Source organism: Sarcophilus harrisii, chromosome 6, assembly GCF_902635505.1.
Source record: "Sarcophilus harrisii chromosome 6, mSarHar1.11, whole genome shotgun sequence".
Classification (NCBI taxonomy): domain Eukaryota; kingdom Metazoa; phylum Chordata; class Mammalia; order Dasyuromorphia; family Dasyuridae; genus Sarcophilus; species Sarcophilus harrisii.
Window position 1 is genome coordinate 199,161,031 of NC_045431.1, and position 21,271 is coordinate 199,182,301.

Here is a 21,271-nt window from a genome sequence, read left to right on the forward strand (position 1 = left end):
TCCCTCCCTCCCTCTCTCCTTCCTTTTTCCTTTCTTTCTTTCTTTCTTTCTTATAAGGAGCTGATGATAAAAAAATGAGAAGCAGACAAGAAAAAAAAGAGCAGCATAATAAAAACCCTAATGCCATATCAAAGTTTAACCAATATAAACACTAGCCTTAAAAAGCAATATCAACAAGAAAACAATAGTCTAGAAAGTACTTTAAGCAATTAATTTACAAGTAACTTGTCAAGGCTTCCACAAACCAGTTTGTGTCAGAGTTAGGACTTGTAGCCTGGTCTTCTGGCTTCAAGGTCAAGTCTCTATCCCCTGGGATGACTTAATCATCCTTTTTGCCATTTGTTATGGCTCTGCCATGAATATTGACCATCTCTCTATTTGTTTACTTTCCTTCTATAAACTTATGTTTATATCTGTCTTGGTAGGTTCCTGCCACAGTATTTATTGTCATTGTAAATGGAATTTCTTCTCCTAACCTTTTCTCTTAAGCTTTGTTAGTTATACACAGGAAGAAAGATAATTTGTGTGGATCCTGCTGATTATTTACTGAAGCTATTATCTTGATTTTTTTTTGTTATTAATTCTCTTAGGGAATCAAAGTAAAATAGCACTTTTTTTTGCCAAAATAAAAGAATAGAGGAAATTAAAGGAAATACTTTTGTTTTCTTTTTTCTATACTTATTTTTAGCACATGGTCTGGGATGACTATCCGAAATATCACTAACATTGATGAATCTGATGCATGGAAAACTGGCTATTAAATTCCCTCAGGGATCTGGAAGAACCATTGAGGTACTGAGGAGGTGTCTTTCTAAAACTATTGACTTGGACCCCCATTCTAGTGTGTTCTCAGCCAATATCATTAGATGTTATCACTTTGTAGCTCATGGGAAAGGGGTTTACTAAAGAAGGATAGTAAGAGCAACTTGTACAAAACATCCACCCTTCAAAATCTGGCTCACTCCCATTAAAGCATACAAAATCCACAGGAAACAGTGCTTAAGTTTAAAAGTAAATTTATTAAAAGAAGAATCTAGAGTGTAGTGGATAGAGGACTGAGTCTGGAGACAGGAATACTTGAATTCAAATTTGGCATCAGACACTTATTAGCTGTATGACCCTGTACAAGGAATGTAGCCTCTGTCTGCCTTGGTTTCCTCAACTGTAAAAAAAAACAAAACCAAAAAAACCAAAACCAACAAAAAACAAAACAGGGATAATAATAGCTCCTACCTCCCAGATCTGAAGATCAAATGATAAAAAATTTTTAAATGCTTTGCACAATGCCTGGTACATAATAGATAATAAATATTTGTTCCTTTATTCCAAGAAGTTTTTTTTTTTCCTGGAGTTTTAAAATTGTCTCCCTTAGGTGTGGTATAGTGTTTTAAATGAGTTCTTTGTAGAGCCTTGATTCCAAATCCAGTCTATCCTTGACTACCTATGTAGGCCATCAGCTATTCCAAAGATGGTGCTAGAATGCCAGTAAGATGATAAGTCCCAAATCATCTTGGCCTCTTAAACTCAGAAGATCCTCCTATAGTCAAAATGGGAAGAGTTGAAATGGAAACTAAGCTTAAAAACATGTCTGTTCCTTCATCCTCTATAAGTAGTTCGATGGTGTTAGACCTTGAGTCGGGAAGACTTATCAAATATATATATATCCATGGCAAGTCACATAATCTTTAATTTCCTCAACTGTAAAGGGGAGATTAATAACAGCATCTGTCTTGCAGGGTTGTTGTCAAGATCCAATGAGATGATATTTGGAAAATACTTAACATATATAGAGAGGCATATTAATTATTATGTTATATATGTAATATATATATATATATCATATTAATATAAATATAGAGAGTCATATATTAGGGGCTATATAAATGTTTATTTCTGCCCTCCTTCTCTTTCCAAGAATTCATTTTGAGGTATCTAGCTTTTTCCCTTTTCTATTTAATATTTTATTTTCCCCCAGTTATATGTAAAAACAATTTTTAACATTTGTTTTTAAAACTTCGAGTTTCATATTTTCTCAAATCTTCTTTCTCCATCTTCTCCATCCTCATCCTTGAGAGTGCAAACAATATGATAATGTAATATATCTATAGTTATGCAAAACATTTTCCATAATGCTCATATTATGAAAGATAGAGTCCCCCAAAAAAACCCTCAAGAAAAATTAAAAAGTTTAAAAATATACTTTAATCTGTATTCAGACATCATCAGTTCTTTCTCTGGGGATGGACAGCATCTTTTATCCTAAGTTCTTCAGTCTTGCATCATTGTTTTGCTGAGAATAGCTAAGCCAATTGCAGCTGATCAGCTTATAATATTGTTACTTTGTACACAGTGCACGTCACTTTGCATCAGCTTATAACTCTTTCCAGGTTTTTCTGAGCATCCTTATTATTATTTCTTATAGCACAATTATATCCCATCAAAATCACTTACCACAATTTGTTCAGCCATTCCCTAATTGACGAGTATTCCCTCAATTTTCAATTATTTGCCTCCATAAAAGAGCTGTAATAAAGATCTTTATACATATAGTTTTTTTTCCTTTGTTTAATCTCTTTTTGAACGCAGACCTAATATCTGTATTACTGGGTCAAAGGGGATGCATGATTTTTTTAGCCCTTTGATCATAGTTCCCAAGTGCTCTATAGAATGGTTGAATCGATTTACAATTCCACCAGCAATGCATTAATGTTTCATTTTTTCCATATCCCCTCCAAATTTTGTCATTTTTTCTGTTCTATTAGTCAATATAATGTAATAGTCAGTAGTATTTCAGAATTGTTTTAATTTGCATTACTCCAATCAATGGGGTTAGAGCATTTTTTTTCATATGGCTATAGTATTAACAATTAATTCATGTTAGAACTTAGTTCATCATACTTTGGTCATTTATCAATTGGGGAATAGCTTTTACTTTTTTTATAAATTTGATTCAGTTCTCCATATGTGTGAAAAATGAAACCTTTATCAGAGAAACTTGCTTCAATTTTTTTCCACAATTACTCTTGTTAACTGTATTTTCCCCATCTTCATTCTATTTTCTCTCTCCTTTTACCCTGTTCCACTTCAAAAGTATTTTGCTTCTGACCGCCCCCCAATCAGCTCTCCCTTCTATCACCCCTTCCTCTTCTCTTATGCCCTTCCCTTTCTACTTTCCTATAGGATAAGATAGATTTCCATTATCATAAAAGAAGGGAAAGAACCCACATATATTTGTAGCAGCTCTTTTTGTAGTGGCAAGGAATTGAAAATTGAGAGAATGCCCATAAATCAGGAAATGACTGATTAAATTATGGTATGTGAGTGTAATGGATTGTTCCATTATAGTGGAATGTAATTATTGTTCTATAAGAAATAATGAGCAGGCTGATTTCAGAAAAGCCTGGAAAAACTTACACGGACTGATGCTAAGTGAAGTGAGTAAAACCAAGAGAACATTGTACACAGTGAGAGCAGCTATGTGATGATCAACTGAGATAGATTAAGCTTTTCTCAGAAATGCAGTGATCCAAGACAATTCCAGTAGACTTGGGATGTAAAATGCCATCCAAAGGGAGAACTATGGAGATTAAATGAGAATTGGAAGATATTATTTTCACCTTTGTTTGTTTGCTTTTTTCTTTCTCATGATTTTTTTAAAATTTTTTTGGTTTGATTATTCTTATACAAGACAAATATGGAAATATATTTTAAAGGAATATGTATGGAAATATATATATTTAAAAGGAATATATATATATATATATATATATATATATATATAAAAGGAACATGTATAACCTCTATCAGATTTCTTGCTGTCTTAAGGAGGGGGGAGGGAAGGAGAAAAATTTGGAACATAAAAATCTAAGCTATCTTTACATATATTTGGAAAAATAAAATACTATTGAGAAGAAAGACAGATTTCCATGCCCAATTGAGTGTATATATTATTCTTTCTTTAAGTCAATTCGGATGAGATTAAGGTTCAGTTACTTCCCCTTTCCCCATTCGCTTCCCCTGTGAAAGGTTTTTCTTGCCTCTTTTAGGTGTGATAATTTACCCCCATTCTACCACTCTTTTTCTCCCAGTACATCAGTACTCTCTGATTCCTTAATTTGTTTTAGATGTAATCCTTTCACATTTAACTAATACCTGTACTCATTCTCCCCTCCCCCCCTCTCCCCTCACTGCCCTAATAATGAAAGGTTCTTGTGAATTACAAGTATCATCTTTCCATGTATGAATATTAACAGTTTAACATTTATGATTTTCCATTCCTATTTATCTTTTAATGCTCATTTTGAGTCTTTTATTTGAAACACAAATTTTCTATTTAGCTCTGGTCTTTTATCCAGAATGCTTGAAAGTCTATTTCATTGAATATGTATTTTTCCCCTTGAAGGATTATACTCAGTTTTGCTTTGTAGGTGAGTCTTGGTTGGAACCCTAGCTCCTTTACCCTCCAGAATATCACGTTCCAAGTCCTCTTATTTTTTAATGTAGAAGTGACTAAATCTTGTGTTATTCTGACTGTGGCTTCACATGATATTTAAATTGTTTCTTTCTGGCTGTTTGCAATATTTTCAAGCTCTGGAACTTGACTATAATATTCCTAGGAGTTTTCATTTTTGGATTTGTTTCAGGAGGTAATAAGTGGATTCTTTCAATTTCTATTTTATCCTCTGGTTGTAGAATATCGGAACAGTTTTCCTTGATGATTTCTTGAAAGATTATGTCTATGCTATTTTTTTTCTGATCAGTACTTTCAAGTAATTTAAAAATTATTTCTCATGAATCTATTTTTCAGGTCAGTTATTTTTTCCTAATGAGGCATTTACCACTATTTTCATTCTTTCGGTTTTGATTTATTGTTTCTTGATTTCTCATAGAGTCATTAACTTCCATTTGCTCAATTTAATTTTTAAGGAACTATTTTCTTCAGTGAGCTTTTGTACCTCCTTTGTCTTTTCTCCCATTCTACTTTTAAAGGAGTTGTTTTCTTCAGTAGATTTTTTCCCCATTTGGCCAATACTACTCTTAAAGGAGTTTTTCCTCTGTGAATTTTTGTGCTTCTCTTTCCATTTGGTGAATCTGCTTTTTAAGGTACTTTTCTTTTCATTGACTTTTTGTACTTCCTTTGCCATTTGGCCTTGTCTGTTTTTTTAAGATGTTATTTTCTCCAGTACTTTTTTTGTATTTCCTTTACCAAGCTATTGGCTTGTTTTTCATGAGTTTCTTGCATCACTCTCATTTCTCTTCCCAATTTTTTCTCTAGAATTTTTACTTGATTTTCAAAATTCTTTTTGAGTTCTTTTATGGCCTGAAACTAATTCAAATTTTTTCTTGGAGGCTTTGGATGTAGGAACTTTGATTTTTGTTATTTTCTGAGTTTTGCTCTTCCTTGTCACCATAGTAATTTTCTGTGGTCAAAATCTTTTTTGTGTTTACTTGTTTCCCCAACCTATTACATGACTTTTAACTCTTTGTTAAAGTAGACTCTGTTTTTAGGGTGAAGGGTACATTGACCCTTCAGTGGTTTTCAGAGATACTTCTAGTGATCTATCTGTATGTTTTCAGTTCTTCCAAGACAGTATGATCTACTACTCTCCTGCTCTAGTCTGTGAGTGATCACAAACATTATTTTCTGTCCTGGAATTATAAGGAGGGTCCCTGATCCACTGTGGCCACACATTCTTGTATGTTAATGCTCCTCCTCACCCTGGTACTGCCACCCACAACTGTGTCCCAGCTCTGAGTGTGGGTAAGGCAGCAGAGTCTTTCCCCAGTACTAGCAAAGAGATCCCTGTAATCTCCTTGTTTGACAAACCTGTTGTTTTTCCCCCTTACAGTCTGTAAGCTGAGAGCTCTGGAAGCCACCACTGCTGCTGATTCACTGACTTCCAAGGCTTACTCCTGGTTTGGTGAGGACAGGGTTATGCTGATACAACATGCTTTGGACTGAGCTGTTCTCTCACCCTGGTGTGACAGATTTTTTCTCCTGACCTTCCAAGTTATCCCCAGCTGGAAAATTGCTTCACTACATCTTTTTATGGGTTCTACAACTCTAGAAATTTATTTAGGGTCATTATTTTAAAGTATTGGAGAGATTTGGTGGAATTCTTAGGTGAGTCTCTGCCTTTACTCTGCCATATTGGCTCTGCCTCCTACAATTTTCTCTCTTCCATTCCATCAGGCACTTGAATCTTTTGATTTGATAGTTTATATATGATCCAGAGGGTATGACCAAGATCCCTTAGCAAATCCAATAACTCTTCTTGTGCAATGTCATTGGAATTGATGAAAGACCCAATTTTATGGTTAAGGAGACTGAAATTTGGAGACAAAAACTGACTTGCCTGACATTCCACAACTAGTAAAGGCTGCTAATTGACTTTAAGCCTAGACCTCCAAATTCTGTGGGTGCTTAGCTAGAGTCAGTTGTCTGTATGTGAGTAGAAAGAGAAATTTCCTTCCCATTTTGGTTCAGTCACCACCATCCTTGAGCTTTGGGTGGGAGTACAAAGAAATTAATTTCTGAAGTAGAATGACCTCAGATAGAAGTCAGTAGATAATTTTTCTCTGGCCATCTTTAAATGGAAGATGCTATATGGCCACTGGTCAAGCACATAGAAGGAGGGATACTTAGGTGTGAGTTAGAGTATGGATTTTGCCTATACTTTGACATGTGAATGTTGTTTCCCCAGGTTGAACATAAGCTGGATAGAATCTTTTGCATCTAAGCTAATTCCTGGAACTCAGTTAAATGTTTGATAAATATTTGTTAACTGAGGTCCTTCCCAAGAAGATGAAGATTCATTTATAAAATTTTCCACTGGCCCCATCAGAAAACATTTTAAATCAAAGCTCCAATCCCACTTTCAATCTGCTTTCCATCTTGGACTATGTCTCAGCACCCCACACCTGCCATGTTATGTTGTCTACTTGAATCTTTGGACTTCTCATCACATCTGAATCTCCTGAAAGTCACTTCTCCTGACTCCTTGAAGGAACTATCAAGCCCTGTCCTAGAAGGATCTCTTTCTCTACTTAGGAAAGCCCAGGGCATTGTTCTGGGGAAAAAATAAGATGGCACTGCATCTCTGTTCTTATTTTCTCTATTAAAAATGATTTTCAGACAGAGAAGAGAAATCAGGGATGACAAACAAAAAGATGAAATATGTAACAGAGCATAAGCCAAAATCTCTCATGATATCCTTGTCTAGAAGATGGAGATATGTGGGCTTGGAGATAAAATGGAGCAGGAGCTGGTTCAGCCCTCAATGGTCCGATCATGCTTATGTGAGATTATTTATGTGTATTCATCAGAGTGTCTATATATGTATGCGTTGTGGGCACACGAGAATATCTGCACACAAAGGTGTGTCTAAGTGTTTATTTGGGCACAAGTGTACCTCTGTGTATATGTAAAGGGGAATATATAGGAAGTCTCCAAAGTCTTAGTGCAGCCAGCTATGAAATCTTAAATTGCATGAAAACTTTTTGGGACATCCTGTATATTTCTGTGCAACTATTTGTGTATTTGAGTACAAAACGCTGTCTGTGTGTATAAATGTTTATGTGTGCATGATTCTGTCGCAGGTCTGCATGTGAATATGTGTGGGTATGTTTATGCGTGTCTTTGTCAGGATAATTTTGTCCATGTGTTTTTATTTCTGTGTATGTATGTGTCTGTGTTTGCATCTTGATATGTTCTAACAAGGGATGTGTATGTGCGTGCGTGTGTGTGTGTGTCTGTGCAAAGGAGCCCAGTGAATAATTCTCTCAGAAGCCCATTCATCTTAGGAAAGATACTTACTCCTTGGCAAGCCAAACTGTGAAAGAAGCAGGATTTCCTGCCTGGGAGAGTTTTGCCTCCTGCCTTTCTGTATGAAGCCTCTTCATCAGCCGGCCATGCAGTTCTTTGCCCCTTCCTCCCTCTCCACTACACACCTCAGGAGAGAGCCCTAAAGCATTCTGCTCCAGGGGCTGCCTGGGCGTATTTCTGGGTCTCTGATGTCCCCCCTTAGGAACTAGGGCTTTGGGCTCTGTACAGTTGTTTGACCGGCAGCAGTCCCTGCCAAAGCTACAACTGATGATCAGAACAGGAGCTCCCCAAACTTCTGAGCAAGGGTCTTTTGATGTGCCTGAGGTGAAGGAGGGTGGGGGGCATGGCTGCCTTTGAAAGGAGGCTCAGCCAGGAAGGGGGTCTCCCTGAGGAGACGCCTTTGATGGGTGTCCTGCCCTGGAACTGGATGTTCCTAAGGAGCACAAAAGACCAGCAAGAATCAACAGAAAGTTGGGAGCAGAGACAAAGACCCCTAATTTTGAAACTAATCTGTCATCGAGGATTTATTGGGCTTTTACTACATACAGGAGGGCCCAGGCTACCTGAGAGTGTGAGATAGTCTAAGGATGAAACCTGACTTTTCAGCTCTTTCGATCACCGAATCTCCAAGTTGTAAAGCATCTAAGTAGGCACCTACTCCAACTCATGTCTGCCATTTCAGCTCAGCGTGAAAGACTCCCAGTGCAGGGGAACTCACTGCCCTTCTACCCCTCCTTCAAGTAGATCTTCCCAATTTTGGACAGTTTTGGGTGTTATAGTATTTGTCATCTGTTTTTCTCTGTAAAAATTAACAGCAAAATTTGACCAAATCTTTGATTTCATTGGAATAATTTACTTCTGGTGAGGATTGTCTTTCTGTCCTCATAAAGTGGTACCTACTCTTCAACTTATAAAATTAGAAAGCTACCTGGGGGCCTGAGAGCTTATGTGACTTGCCCAGGATCACACAGAAAGCAGAGGAGTCTGTTTTTCTCTCACGGACTCAGAGGCTGGCTCTCCTTTCATTCTATTCTCTCTCTGTGTCTCTCTGTTTGTCTCTGTATGTCACTTTGTTTCTTTTTCTCTCTCTCTGTCGCTCTCCCTCTCTGTCTCTCTGGTTATTTTCTTCTCTCTCTCAATTTGTGTCTCTCTGCCTCTTTTCTTCTATTTCTCAATATCTCTGTCTCTCTCTCTCTCTCTCTCTCTTTCCTTCTCTTCCATTCTTCTCTTTCTGTCCCTCCTTCTCTTTCTATCCCTCTTCCTGTCTCTCTCTCTCTCTCTGTCTGCCTCTCTCTGTCTCTGTCTTTCTCTCCTCTTTCTGTCTCTCTGTCTGTGTGTGTGTCTCTCTCTCTTTCTCTCTCTCTCTTTGTGTCTCTCTGCCTCTCTCTCTCTTTCTGTCTGCCTCTCTCTCTCTCTCTCTCTTTCTTTCTCTCTGTTTCTCTCTTTGCTTCTCTCTCTCTTTCTCTCTGTCTCTCTCTGTGTGTTTCTCTCTCTCTCTCTTTCTCTCTGTCTCTCCTTTTCTCTCTCTCTGTTTTGTTGTCTGTCTCTGCCTCTATTTTTCTTTCTGTCTTTCTGTTTCCCTCTGTCTCCCCATCTCTCTGTCCTTCTGCCTCTGTCTCTCTTGGTCTCTTTGTATCTTTGTCTCTGTCTCTTTTTTGGTCTCTCTCTATCTCTCTCTGTGTGTGTATTCCTCTCTCCTCATCCCTCCTATCCCAGAAGCCCAAACTTTCCCCTTTTTGTACTTTCATTTATTGCTCCCTTTGTTCTGTAGGACAGTCCCATGTTTGGAATATATTCCCTCCTTATCTCTATATCTTCTTAGAGTACAAAGCTGGTGCTTAATAAATCCTTACTGACTGACTGATAGTCTCTTGTTCCTGGAAATTGTTCACCCTCTGCTGTTCTTACCTCTCATGTGCTCCCATGTATTAATGTCCATATTACAATACATTCCCAAAATTTAATGTAGTCCTTGAGATATGGTCTGACCAAGGAGAATAATCCACTAGGACTATGACCTCCTAATAAATTTAGTTAGTTTTGGTTTTTTAAAATAGATTTATACTATCTGGATAAAGAGCTAGACCTGAAGTTAGGAAGACTTGAGTCCAAAGCCTGAAACATTTAATCAGATATATTAACCTGGACAAGCCACAACCTCTCAGCTTCAGTTTCCTCATCTGTACAATGGGTATCAATAATGACATCTACTCCCTAGGGTTGTTGTGAGATAATATTTACAAAGCATTTTGCAAACCTTAAAATATCATATAATTACATAGTAATAACAAGAGAATATTACAGTAGTAGTAGCATTTTAGATTACTGAAAAGTCTTTTTTAATGTTTTATATCTGCCAATGGTCTTTTCTTCCTAGCATCATGTCATCTGAAAATGTGATTGCCCAGAAATAAGAAACGAGCATGAAAAAGTAAAAACTTTTTAGGTTATAGGGAGTTGACTCCCAGATAATCAGATATAAAAGTGCTCCTTGGAGGCTGCCTTATCTAATCTCTTCATTGTACACATGGGGAAGCTGTGGCACAAAATGAGACCAGTAAAATCTATAAATAAAATTATCTAGAAGGATAACTTAGGGGACCTGGGATCTAATTCAAAATTTACCACTTGCTGCACAACCTTGAGTAGTTTATTTGCTCGCTCTTTCTGACTCAATTTCCTTATCTATAAAATAAAGAGATTTGACTAAATAACATCAAAGATGGCTCCCATCTATGAGCTGAGGGTGGAAATCTTAGAGTGGTGACCCTCTGGTGAGGGTCCTCTTTTGACTTAGCCAGACTGGTTCTCAGGCAGCAGAAGCCAATCCAATTACTGGGCTTGGGCTTCAGGATTTTCCGGTGCAAATATATACTGCCCTGACAGATGTTTTTATATACTGCTGCATTACCAAAGTTGTTATTTACTTCAATTAATTTTTTGATTCTCTAGGGTTCTCTAAACAAGTCATCAAGCCATGTGCAAAAGTTTTAATGCTTTATCTTTAGCTTTGTTTATTCTTTCAATTTCAATTTCTTTTCTTAGTGTTGTATTTAGCCTTCAAATAATAGTAACAATGAGCATCCATGAGTAACCTCTCATTTTATTGGAAAGACCCCTAGTATTTCTCTGTTTTAGATCATGCTAGATCTTAGTTTTAGATAGTTACTATTTATCCCATTAAGAAATGGTCTATTAATTCCTATATTTTTAACATTTTTTAGAAAAAAAGAATTCTTATTTTGTTAATTGACTTTTCAGCATCCATTGATAATAGTGTGATTTAATTTTTTTGTTTTCATATATTCTATTATGTTTATAGTTTTCTTAATATTGGATCAACTCTGCATTCTGATATAAAAATAACACAATTGTAATGTGTACTCAGTTTAATATTATGTAACTTATTCATTAAGATTTTATTCAATTTTCAATTGGGATATTAAATATTAAGATATTGGGAATATTGGAGAATTTTCTTTGTCTGCTTCATACCTCATAACTTAGAAAATAGCATCTTATTTGTCTCTTAGAAGGAATTTGGTAGGATTCTTCTCCCCCATTTTTAATATTGAAATGAATTATTCTTTGAATTATTTGATAGAATCCATTTGTATATCGACCTGATCCTGAAGGTTATATTTCTTTTGGGAATTCCTTTATGATTTGTTTATTTGTCCTGAGGTTAGGTTATTTAAATTTTCTATTGCTTGTTCTTTTAATCTGAGTATTTTATATTTTTAAAATATTTATTTTATCATTTTGTTTCAATATAATTGGTCAACTTATCTCTCATTTTCCTTTTCTGTTTTGAAATTCATAATTTGTTTTTCTTTGTAGAGCTTGACTAGTGTTTTATCTATTATATTAAATTTTCCACAAAAGCATTTAATAGCTTTTAATGTCAATTTACTGTTTCTTTTTAGTTTAACTCTTTTTTGATTTTCATAATTTATATTTTTGCATTTATGCATTTGTATTTGTTGCTTTTCCAGTGTATTTAATTGCACGCTCAATTCATTGACTCATTCTTTCTCTCTTTTGTTGATGAAAGTATTTAGGAATATAATTTTTCCTCTAATGACTGCTTTGGCTGCATCCCAAAAGTTTTGTTATAATGTCATTTATTTCTGTCATTTTCTTTAATGAAATTATCTATTGTATGTATAACTTGTTCTTTAATATATCTTTAGGATTAAATTATTTAGCTGCCATTTAAATATTAATTCTTCAAAAGCCCTTTATTGATTTTTTGTTATTAAAGAATATCTAATATCTTTGCTTCTATATATTTTTATTATGTCTCATATTATTATATTTAGTCCTATCATTGTAGTCTGAGTTCTTTGGGGACTTTAGTTCTGTTATCCAATGTGTTAGCTTTAACTGATGTGACTATGTGAAACTAAGTGACTCAGTGGATAGAGCACCTACTCTGCAATTAGGAAAACCCATCAGAAAGGAAGAGGTCCAATAAAAGGACAGTATAAAAAAAAAAGAAAGAACGAAATTGAGCTATTATGGAATCACATGTTCTTGATGAACTTATGCTACCTTGCAGCAATCATTACCCTCCTTCCTATGTGTTGACAAATCATTTCTTTAATACTTTATTAATAAAAAGGCAAGCCTCAGTATAGGGAGACATTGCTCAGAATAGAGTTGAAAGTGTGAAGAGAAAGTTTAGGACATTCAGCAAATAGTCAGTACCTGGAATCAAGTAGCTTGGAGGAATTGTGCTTAGTTGTTAGATGTTTCAGTAGCTTTGGAACCAGATGTGATTGGGCAGTCATTTGGGATATCCAGGTTTTATAAAGATTGGTTCTTCCTTCTTTCTTAAAAAGGACCATGACATCAGGGAGGTGATACCATGACATGCAAGTGAATTAGATTTAAATGAGGGAGGATTGTGTAGAATCATCTGCTTCACTTTCACCTCTAGAGCCATATGGGTCCAGTGGCAAGAGTTAGATCAGGATGATTGGAGATGCACTTAGATGTAGTGGGAGAACTTGGGCCTTTTAAACTAAACTCTGGGAAAAAGGGAAGGGAATAGAGGGGAAAAGGAAAGGGAAAGGAAAAGGAAAGAGAAAGGGAAAGAGAAAGGAAAAGGAAAGGGAAAGGAAAAGGGAAAGGGAAAGGAAAAAGGAAAGGGAAACGGAATGGAAGGGAAAGGAAGAGAAGGGAAGGGAAGGGAAAGGGAAAAGAAAGGGAAGGAAAATGAAGGAAAGGGACAGGAAGGAAAGGGAAAGGGAAAGGGAAGGAAAGGGAAGAAAAGGGAAAGGGAAAGGGAAGAGAACAGAAGGGAAGGAAAGGGGAAGGGGAAGGAGAAGAATCATTATGTAAACAAACTAATGATTGTTTCATGATGAGAATGATGGTGATGACTATATGTCCTAAGTTGCTTTCTTGCCCTGACATTCTACTATTTAATACCAACTCTGACATGTTACATAGTTTGTTTTCTAAGGTCTCTTCCAGTTCAGATAGTGCATTTTTTATATTCCAAGATACTGCTCTACTCTGCCATTCTCTTGTTCTAAGTTATGATAATATTGGCAATAGAGAACAGGGAAAACCCCTGGCATTTGTGAATCCCCAGTGAAGTTTCTTTCTTAGTGAAACCCTGACTGGAATGAAACTAGGAAGAAGTAGCCATTCCTTTCCCTGGCTAGGGATATTGCCTGGTGGATTCTGAGACATAATCTTCACCTATTTCTTCAGTGAGCTGGACTGAGCAAACGATTGTGTCTGTGCTGGAAAGATGCTTTATAAATAAATGATTAGTATCATAATGTAGTTATTCAAAGATGCATGTCCTTGAACAGATGGAAGTCTATAGGCTAAAAGCAAACTGAAGAAATGTTTCTAAACATCTCAGATAGTGGTCATTTATTCTGTCTCCTGCAGCTAGTAATTTGTACTGACAATCCAGATATGATGGTAAATGTGTCCTCTTGTAAAGGTGGGGAATTTATTTCTGTAAGAATCAGAAAGCTTAGACCTAGACAGGTCTTAGGATGATGATGATGATGATGATGATGATGATGATGATGATGATGATGATGAAGAAAAAGAAGAAGAAGAAGAAGATGATGATGATGATGATGATGATTACCAATCTTGTAGAGCTTTAAGATTTACAAAATCAGGGGCAGCTAGGTAGTGCAGTGGATAGAGCACCAGCTCTGAAGTCAGGAAGACCTGAGTTTAAATCTGGCCTCAGACACTAAACACTTCCTAGCAGTGTGACCCTGGGCAAGTCACTTAACCCCAATTCCTTCAGGAAAAAAAAAAAAAAAAGATTTACAAAATGGTCTCTTCTCAACAACCTGGTATATACAAAGATATAAAAAAGGGATATAAAAAGGCTTGGAGGAATTCAATGATTTGTTCAAGATCTCCCAGAAGGGCACTCTTCTGATTTTAAGGTCGGCAGTCCTTATTGCCCCTTTTCTTGACTCTCAACCTTGGATTCCCTGGGGCCTTTTTGTCAGGGTCAGTGTCCATTTCCTCAGGTCAATAGTCTTCCCTTGGATGCATTTCTCTAGTTACTGCAAAAGTCCCCCTTTCTTTATGTATGACATCTACCTCTTGACCTGGAGCAAGAATCAAGAGATACAGAATAAAATGGACATTTTTAAGCACAAGTCAAAGAGTTGATCTGTTCTTCTTGACTCTGTTCATTACAAGGAATGGCTTCTGTTCATATATGAAGGAGTGGGAGTCAGTGGGTACTGACAAAGCAGAAAAAAAGTGAAGCACTAAACATTTGCCTGGCACTTTTTAGGCATTATATAAATGTTAGCTATTAGTGGTATTATTTACATAATTTAAATGTCATATCTTCTGAAGAACAATGACAAGTTCAAGAATGGCCAGAATGGTGAGGGGCCTGCCATTCAAGGCCTGATTAAAACAATTGGGATTGATTAACCTGGAGGATACTTAGGGTGGACTTAGGGAACTCTCTCTAGGGATCTGAAGGGCTATCACATGGAAAAGGGATATCCTAAAGGCAACTTTATTACCAGAAAGGGGAAATTACAGAAAATTCACCTCATGTAAGAACTGATACTGAGCCATCCAACAATAGAATGGGCTATCCCAACAGGTCATGAATTTTTCATCACTAGAGGTGATACAAATACAAATGAAGGTGGGCTGACCATTAGATAGAGATGCTATAGAGGTTTCTGGTCAAGTAAGAGTTGGACAAGAGGGCCTTCTGAACTCTCCTTCCAGGCCCAAATGAGTCTACATTTCTATAAGAATCAGAGTGAAGAGTTACTCTTTTTTACTCATCAAATGGGTCCCAAGGAGATTGTAGCAGCCAAAGTGCAAAGATCCTTGGGACAGGGACAGATATATCTATATCTATGATCTGGGACGAAGAACCTTTAATTTATCTTTCCTTAGGAAACTGAGAACAGCATAACTGAACTGTGTAGCATAGTATTACAGAAAAGCTCACCACGTAAGTCTTCTGTTATATAGCAAAGTTTCTTAAACTGTAGTTTGTAACTCCACATAGGGTTACATTACTGAATGTGGAGGAAAGTGTGAAATTATGGTTTATTATCAGTAAATGGTAGATCTGCATATTTATTTTATATATTTATATACCCAGGGTCATATAAAAATTTCTCAGCCAAAAAGGGATTGTGATTGAAAAAGTTTAAGAAGCCCTGTGGAAAGAACATTGAATTAAGGTCTAGGAGATATGATTTCTGGTCGCATTGCTGGATTGCTGGACCCTAGATAGACCATTTCTTTGAATATCTCAGTTTTCTCATCTATAAAATGGGTTACAACCTTTAGTCTTTGCTACTGCGGAAGCTAAGGTTATGAATGACAGTGGGATTAAAGTTCAGGGCTGAGTAATGAGGCTGGCATCAATATAAATGATATCCATCCTCTTTCCCATTTCATTCCCATCCCCTTCTTGCTGAATAGGAATCACCAGACTCCTGACCGGGAGGAAGGATGAACCAACCCAGACAGGAAAAACAGCAGATTAAAATTTTCATACCTATTCAGTATTGATTGGGGATTGGGAACTCATTGACTATTACAATTTTAGTCTGAGTGAGATAGAAAGAATCAAGTTAGAGAGACAGACAGACAGACAGAGACAGAGGCAGAGAGAGAGATGGTGGCTGAGTAGATAGATGGTATATGGATAGATAGATGGATGGATGGATAGATAGACAAATGAATGGGTAGACAGATAAATAAATAGATGGATAGGCAAATAAACAAATAGAAATGCAGACAGACAGACAGATGGACAAATGAGTACACAAAAAATAACTTTATGAACGAATGGGTGAATGAATATATAAATGAATAAATGACATGAGTTGCAATAATGCTTTCATTACCTTATGGAGCCAATACACAGAAAAGTGCTTTGTAAACTATGAAGCATTGCCAAAAAAATTGGACTGTTATCAAGAGACCAGAATCTGGAATTCTTCCCTCCCACCCCCAACATGCACAGAGAAATCTCCCAAGTGAACTTGGTTACAGAGTTAGTGGCCTAGAATCAATCTCTAGATTTCAGCATGTATTACTTGGGGGTGGTCTTTCTTACACTGTTTCTTTCTCCTATACTTTTCCATCTCCAAACTGAATGAAAAGGGGGAGGAAAAAGCTTCTCTGGCCCTCAGGAGCCAATGCTTTTGTTTGTTTGTTTTTCAGCTGCAAAGACGAGAATACCCCAGCCCCTAATTCCAGCACAGTACATTGAAATAAGTCAATTTATTCCTCAACAATCCAGAAGCGCCCCCTCCCTTCCTTCTCTCCCATGCCCCTCCCGCTCCTCACCCACCCCATCCCGGGTGTCCTGGACCGTGCAGACAGAGAGAAAGGCTATTGAATACTTTTTATTTCTGTTTGATAAAAAAGCATGTTTGTTTTCATTGGTGGATTGAAAGCCCGAGATGGGCCGGTCGTGTAAATAAAACATGCAGTTTCATTTAAAAAATTTATTACAAGGAATTTTGTTTATGATTTCATGTTCTCTAGTAATAATTAATTGGAGGTCTTCTCTGGTCCCCACAGACCCCTGATCATTCCGAATGTACGAAAGGAGGGCCCGCCCGCATTGAGGGTCTCCAAAGCATCACCCAGAGCCCCTGGCAACCTTGCTGGTCATTTAGCATGGATTTAGACATTCCGGAATGGGACATAGTACCAGGCCCCTCTAGGCCCCAATGCCAAGGTATTAAGTTCCCAATTCACTCAACAAATAAAACAAAAACAACAATAACTCATGTGATTCCAATTCCTGACAGATTTCAGTTACTTTCTTGCAAAAGTGATGGAAAGTACAGAGTATAAGGATCATCCATCCAAAAGATGGCTGATCTTACAGATAAGAAAACTGAGTCTCAGAGAAGGCCTGGTTTGCACAGCTACTAAGTTTAATCTCTTCAGCTCCTAGAGAGATAATGTAGCATAGGTGAAAGATCACCCAAATCCTGCTTTCAAGCCTTAATTCTATCACTTGATTGTTATGTGACTCTAAGCAAGTTTTCTCCCTAGACTATAATTTCTTGTTCTTCAAAATGGGGGTGTTAATTGCCAGATCAGGAATGGAAGACTTTTGGTCAACTCTCCCCTCTGCTACTTACTAGCTGTGTGACTTTGAGCTAATTATGATTTTTTTTTGAGGCAATTGGGGTTAAGTGAAATGTGTGAGGCCAGATTTGAATTCAGGTCCTCCTGACTTCAGGGCTGGTACTCTATCCACTACATCAACTAGCTACTCTTAATTATTATATCTTACTGGACTTCATTTTCCCTCATCTGTAAATTGGATTGGATCAGAAGACCCTTAGTCATATTTGGAATTGAAAGACCTGGGTTTGAATGCTCAGCCCTTCCACTTGCCTAAGGCAATGATTCTGAACTTCAGTTTCCTGTCGATAAAGTAGGAATAAATATTCTTGCATCATTCTCTCCCCTCAAGAGGTACAATTTAAATCCTGGCGCTGATGTACAAGGGGAATTGAGAGGCAATAGGGTGTAGGAGATAGAGCGTTGGTCTTGGGGCCAAATCCCATGCTAACCACTTACTACCTAGATGATCTTGAGCACATCACATGGGCTCTCCAGGCTCCCAGTTATTTCTCTCTGAGGCCCCCAGGTCTAGATCTACAAGGTCCTTGCCATGTGCTCTGCTAGGTGAAAGAGCCTGTGATGGGCTGGGAAGTGCAGGATGCAGAGATGGCTAAAGTCTAAGAGCTCCGATCCTAGAGTTTGGTCCAAGAAGAGAGATGGTCCAAGATGAGAAATGATGCTCATTGCATTTAACAGTAAGCATCTGTTGGGAGGGAGCTTGTGATGTGGTAATGAAGGAGGGAAGGTAATCAATCCCCAGCAAAAGAGGGGGTCAGAAGCCATCATAAGACAAAGTTTTGTATTCCAATGTCAACTCTCCCCCACAGTGGGCTAGGGAATGCTAAGTGAGAAGTGAGGTTATTTAGTGCAACTCTTTGGGACCCCATTTAGAGTCCTCTTGCAGAGATACTGGAGTGATTTGCCATTTCCTTCTCTATTTCATTTTACAAATGACATACTGAGGCACAAACTAGTCACAGAACTAGTAAGAGTAATTTGAATTTATTAAGCTTAGTCTTTCTGATTCTAGACTGGGCACTCTATGCACTGCACTACTCAGCTGCCCCAAGTGATGGTACAGGGCAATTCTACCTGATAGGTGATGGGAATTGCTCTCTGGGTAGGAAGTATTGTTATTTCTGCTATAGTACTGATAGGGCTTCTAGGGCTGTTCCTGCTGATAATTTTTTTTTATTTTTTTTAAACATTGAAAGATCCACTATAGATTGCAAGGACTTAGAATTACCCACCATGTGCATTTGGTCATTTGGACTTGGGACTTGGTCCTTCCTGACATTCTTTCAGATACAGAAAGGAAAAGGTCCTAGAATTTAAATTATCTGACTCCGCCACCGACTATATCATGTCATCTCACACAAGCCATTTAAGCTTTTTGGGCTTCTTCTTTTAATAAGTGAGAGAGTTAGGCTAGTTGATTTCCAAAGTCCTTTCCATCTCCAGATTAACGATCTCCTTCCAACGCAGAAACACCCCAATTCTAGGAGTTTAGGTCCCAGGATGGCCAGCTTTCTATAGCCTGCTAACTGTGGGTAGAGGGACATGGAGGGCTCCTGTTGCCTTAGTAACTTCTCTCTTTCACTTCATGGCTCTCCATGGAGCTCTTTGTTCTCATCATGGTTCCCTGTTGGAATGGCAGGTACCCAACCTGCCTTCTAATGCCTACTTAAAGACCCTGCCATAGAGACTGAGAGCTACCGTAAGTTATTCCCAGGCTGGTGTTGTCAGTGCTCAGTAACCAAGCCCCCATCGCTCTGGATTTACTGCCTCAGCAGGGCTCGATGCAATATTAATTTAGAAAGATGGCGAGAGCATTCACTTACACTTAACATGTTAAGCACAACATCTTCTTCTAATATACAACAAGAGTCATTCCTCAGGGCATGTTTCTATTTAAAAAAAGAACAGAAAGGATGTGGGAATGCAAGCCTGGATTCAGCTCCCTTGGTTTCTTCTCTAATGGAAGTCATCCTGGTCACAAAACCATCAAATCCTTTTTGGTCCTGGGAGCCTTGTCTGGGATGGAGCCTAAAGAGAGGGGAGAAAGGAGCTCAATGCAACGAGGACTGGAGATTTGTTATACAGTTGGCATTTAATTAATACTTGTTGACTGTTCCTGAAGTCTGATATCACTATTTTTTATTTTTTATCTAATTTGTCATTTTGTTCCCACCCATTTTTAATGTATCCTCAATAACAAGCCTTGAAGGTCACTTCAGTTTTACAGATGAGAAAACTGAGGCCCCCCAAACATGACTTTTATAGGGCAACACTTTATTAATACTATATCTTCCAAACAAAGCTACTGGTAGCTGCTAACTTGATGTAGCTTTAGTTTATTAGCTTTGGTTACTTGTACCTTTGAGTCTATGGACTTTAATTTTCTCCTCTGTAAGAGAAAAGGATTGGATTCATTGACCTCTAAGGGCAGCAAAATGCCATAACGGATAGAGTCCTAGGTTTGAAGGAAGGAAGAACTGAGTTCAAATATGACCTCAGATACTTGCTAGTTGTGTGATACTTACCCCTGTTTGCCTCAGTTTACTCATCTGTAGAATGAGTTGGAAAAGCAAACTAGTCTAGTATCTCTACCAAAAAAAAACCCAGATGGGGTCACAAAGAGTCAGACATGACTGAAATTATTATTATCCCTTCTTGTTCTGACAAATGAGAATGGAAAGACATGATTATTTCAACAGCTCATGATTTTTATTCTTGACACTGAGGCTTTTTAGTTTCAGGTATTAGTCTGAAATTAATTTAGATGTGTGTGAGTGTATTTGTCTGTTGTATTTCTCATCTCTGGATCTCTTTCCTCTCTTATAAATAAAATGAGGAAAATGAACACTATCATTCCCTATTTATCATAACAATGTTTGGAAAGGAAGAGAAAATGGTCATGCAGTGGGTATAAGGGTTCATAATTGATCGGCATGCGGGCTGTATCGGTAACCCATGACCTGGGTGTATACCTTTAGAGCTAAAAGGAATCTTGGAATCTAACCTCCTCATTTTTACAGATTAAAACTCTTAGGCAAAAGGAGGAAAGGGCCTATTTGTACAAAAATATTTATAGCAGCTCTTTTTGTGGAAACTAAGCATTGGAAATCAAAGGGATGCCCATCAACTGGGGAATGGCTAAGCAAGCTGTATATATGATTATCATGGAAATGACAAGCAGGCTGATTTCAGAAAAAAAAACCAGGAAGGATTTATATGAACTGATGCAAAGTGAAGTGAACAGAAAGAGAACATTATATATGGTGACAGCAATATTGTTCATTGAAGAACTATGAATGACTTAGCTATTCTTAGCCGTACAATGATCCAAGACAATTCCAAAAGACTAATGATGAATGCTTAGTATCTGCTTCCAGAGAAACAACTGATATTGATTGAACACAGACTGAAGCATACTAATTTTTTACTTTCTTTTTTTTCTTTTATTTGAGTCGTCTTATACAAGATGGCTAATATGGAAATAATTTCACATGTATAATGTTTATCTGATTACTTGCTATCTCAGGAAAGAGGGAAAGGGTTAGAATTTGGGACGTAAATAAAAATATCTTTTAAAATTGGTAAAAAAAAAAAAAAAAAAAGACTTTTGGCACAGAGAGATTGTCATTTTTCCAGTATCCCAAAGGTAGTCAATAATTGAACTAAGATTTTAATTTAAGTCTTTCTGACTCCATTCCCATAGTAGTAACTAAGGCAAAGGGAAGGCCTCTAGTCCATTGTGCATGTGACAACATGAATGTTTTTTCATAAGACAAGAAGGCTGTGGTAGATTGAAATCTG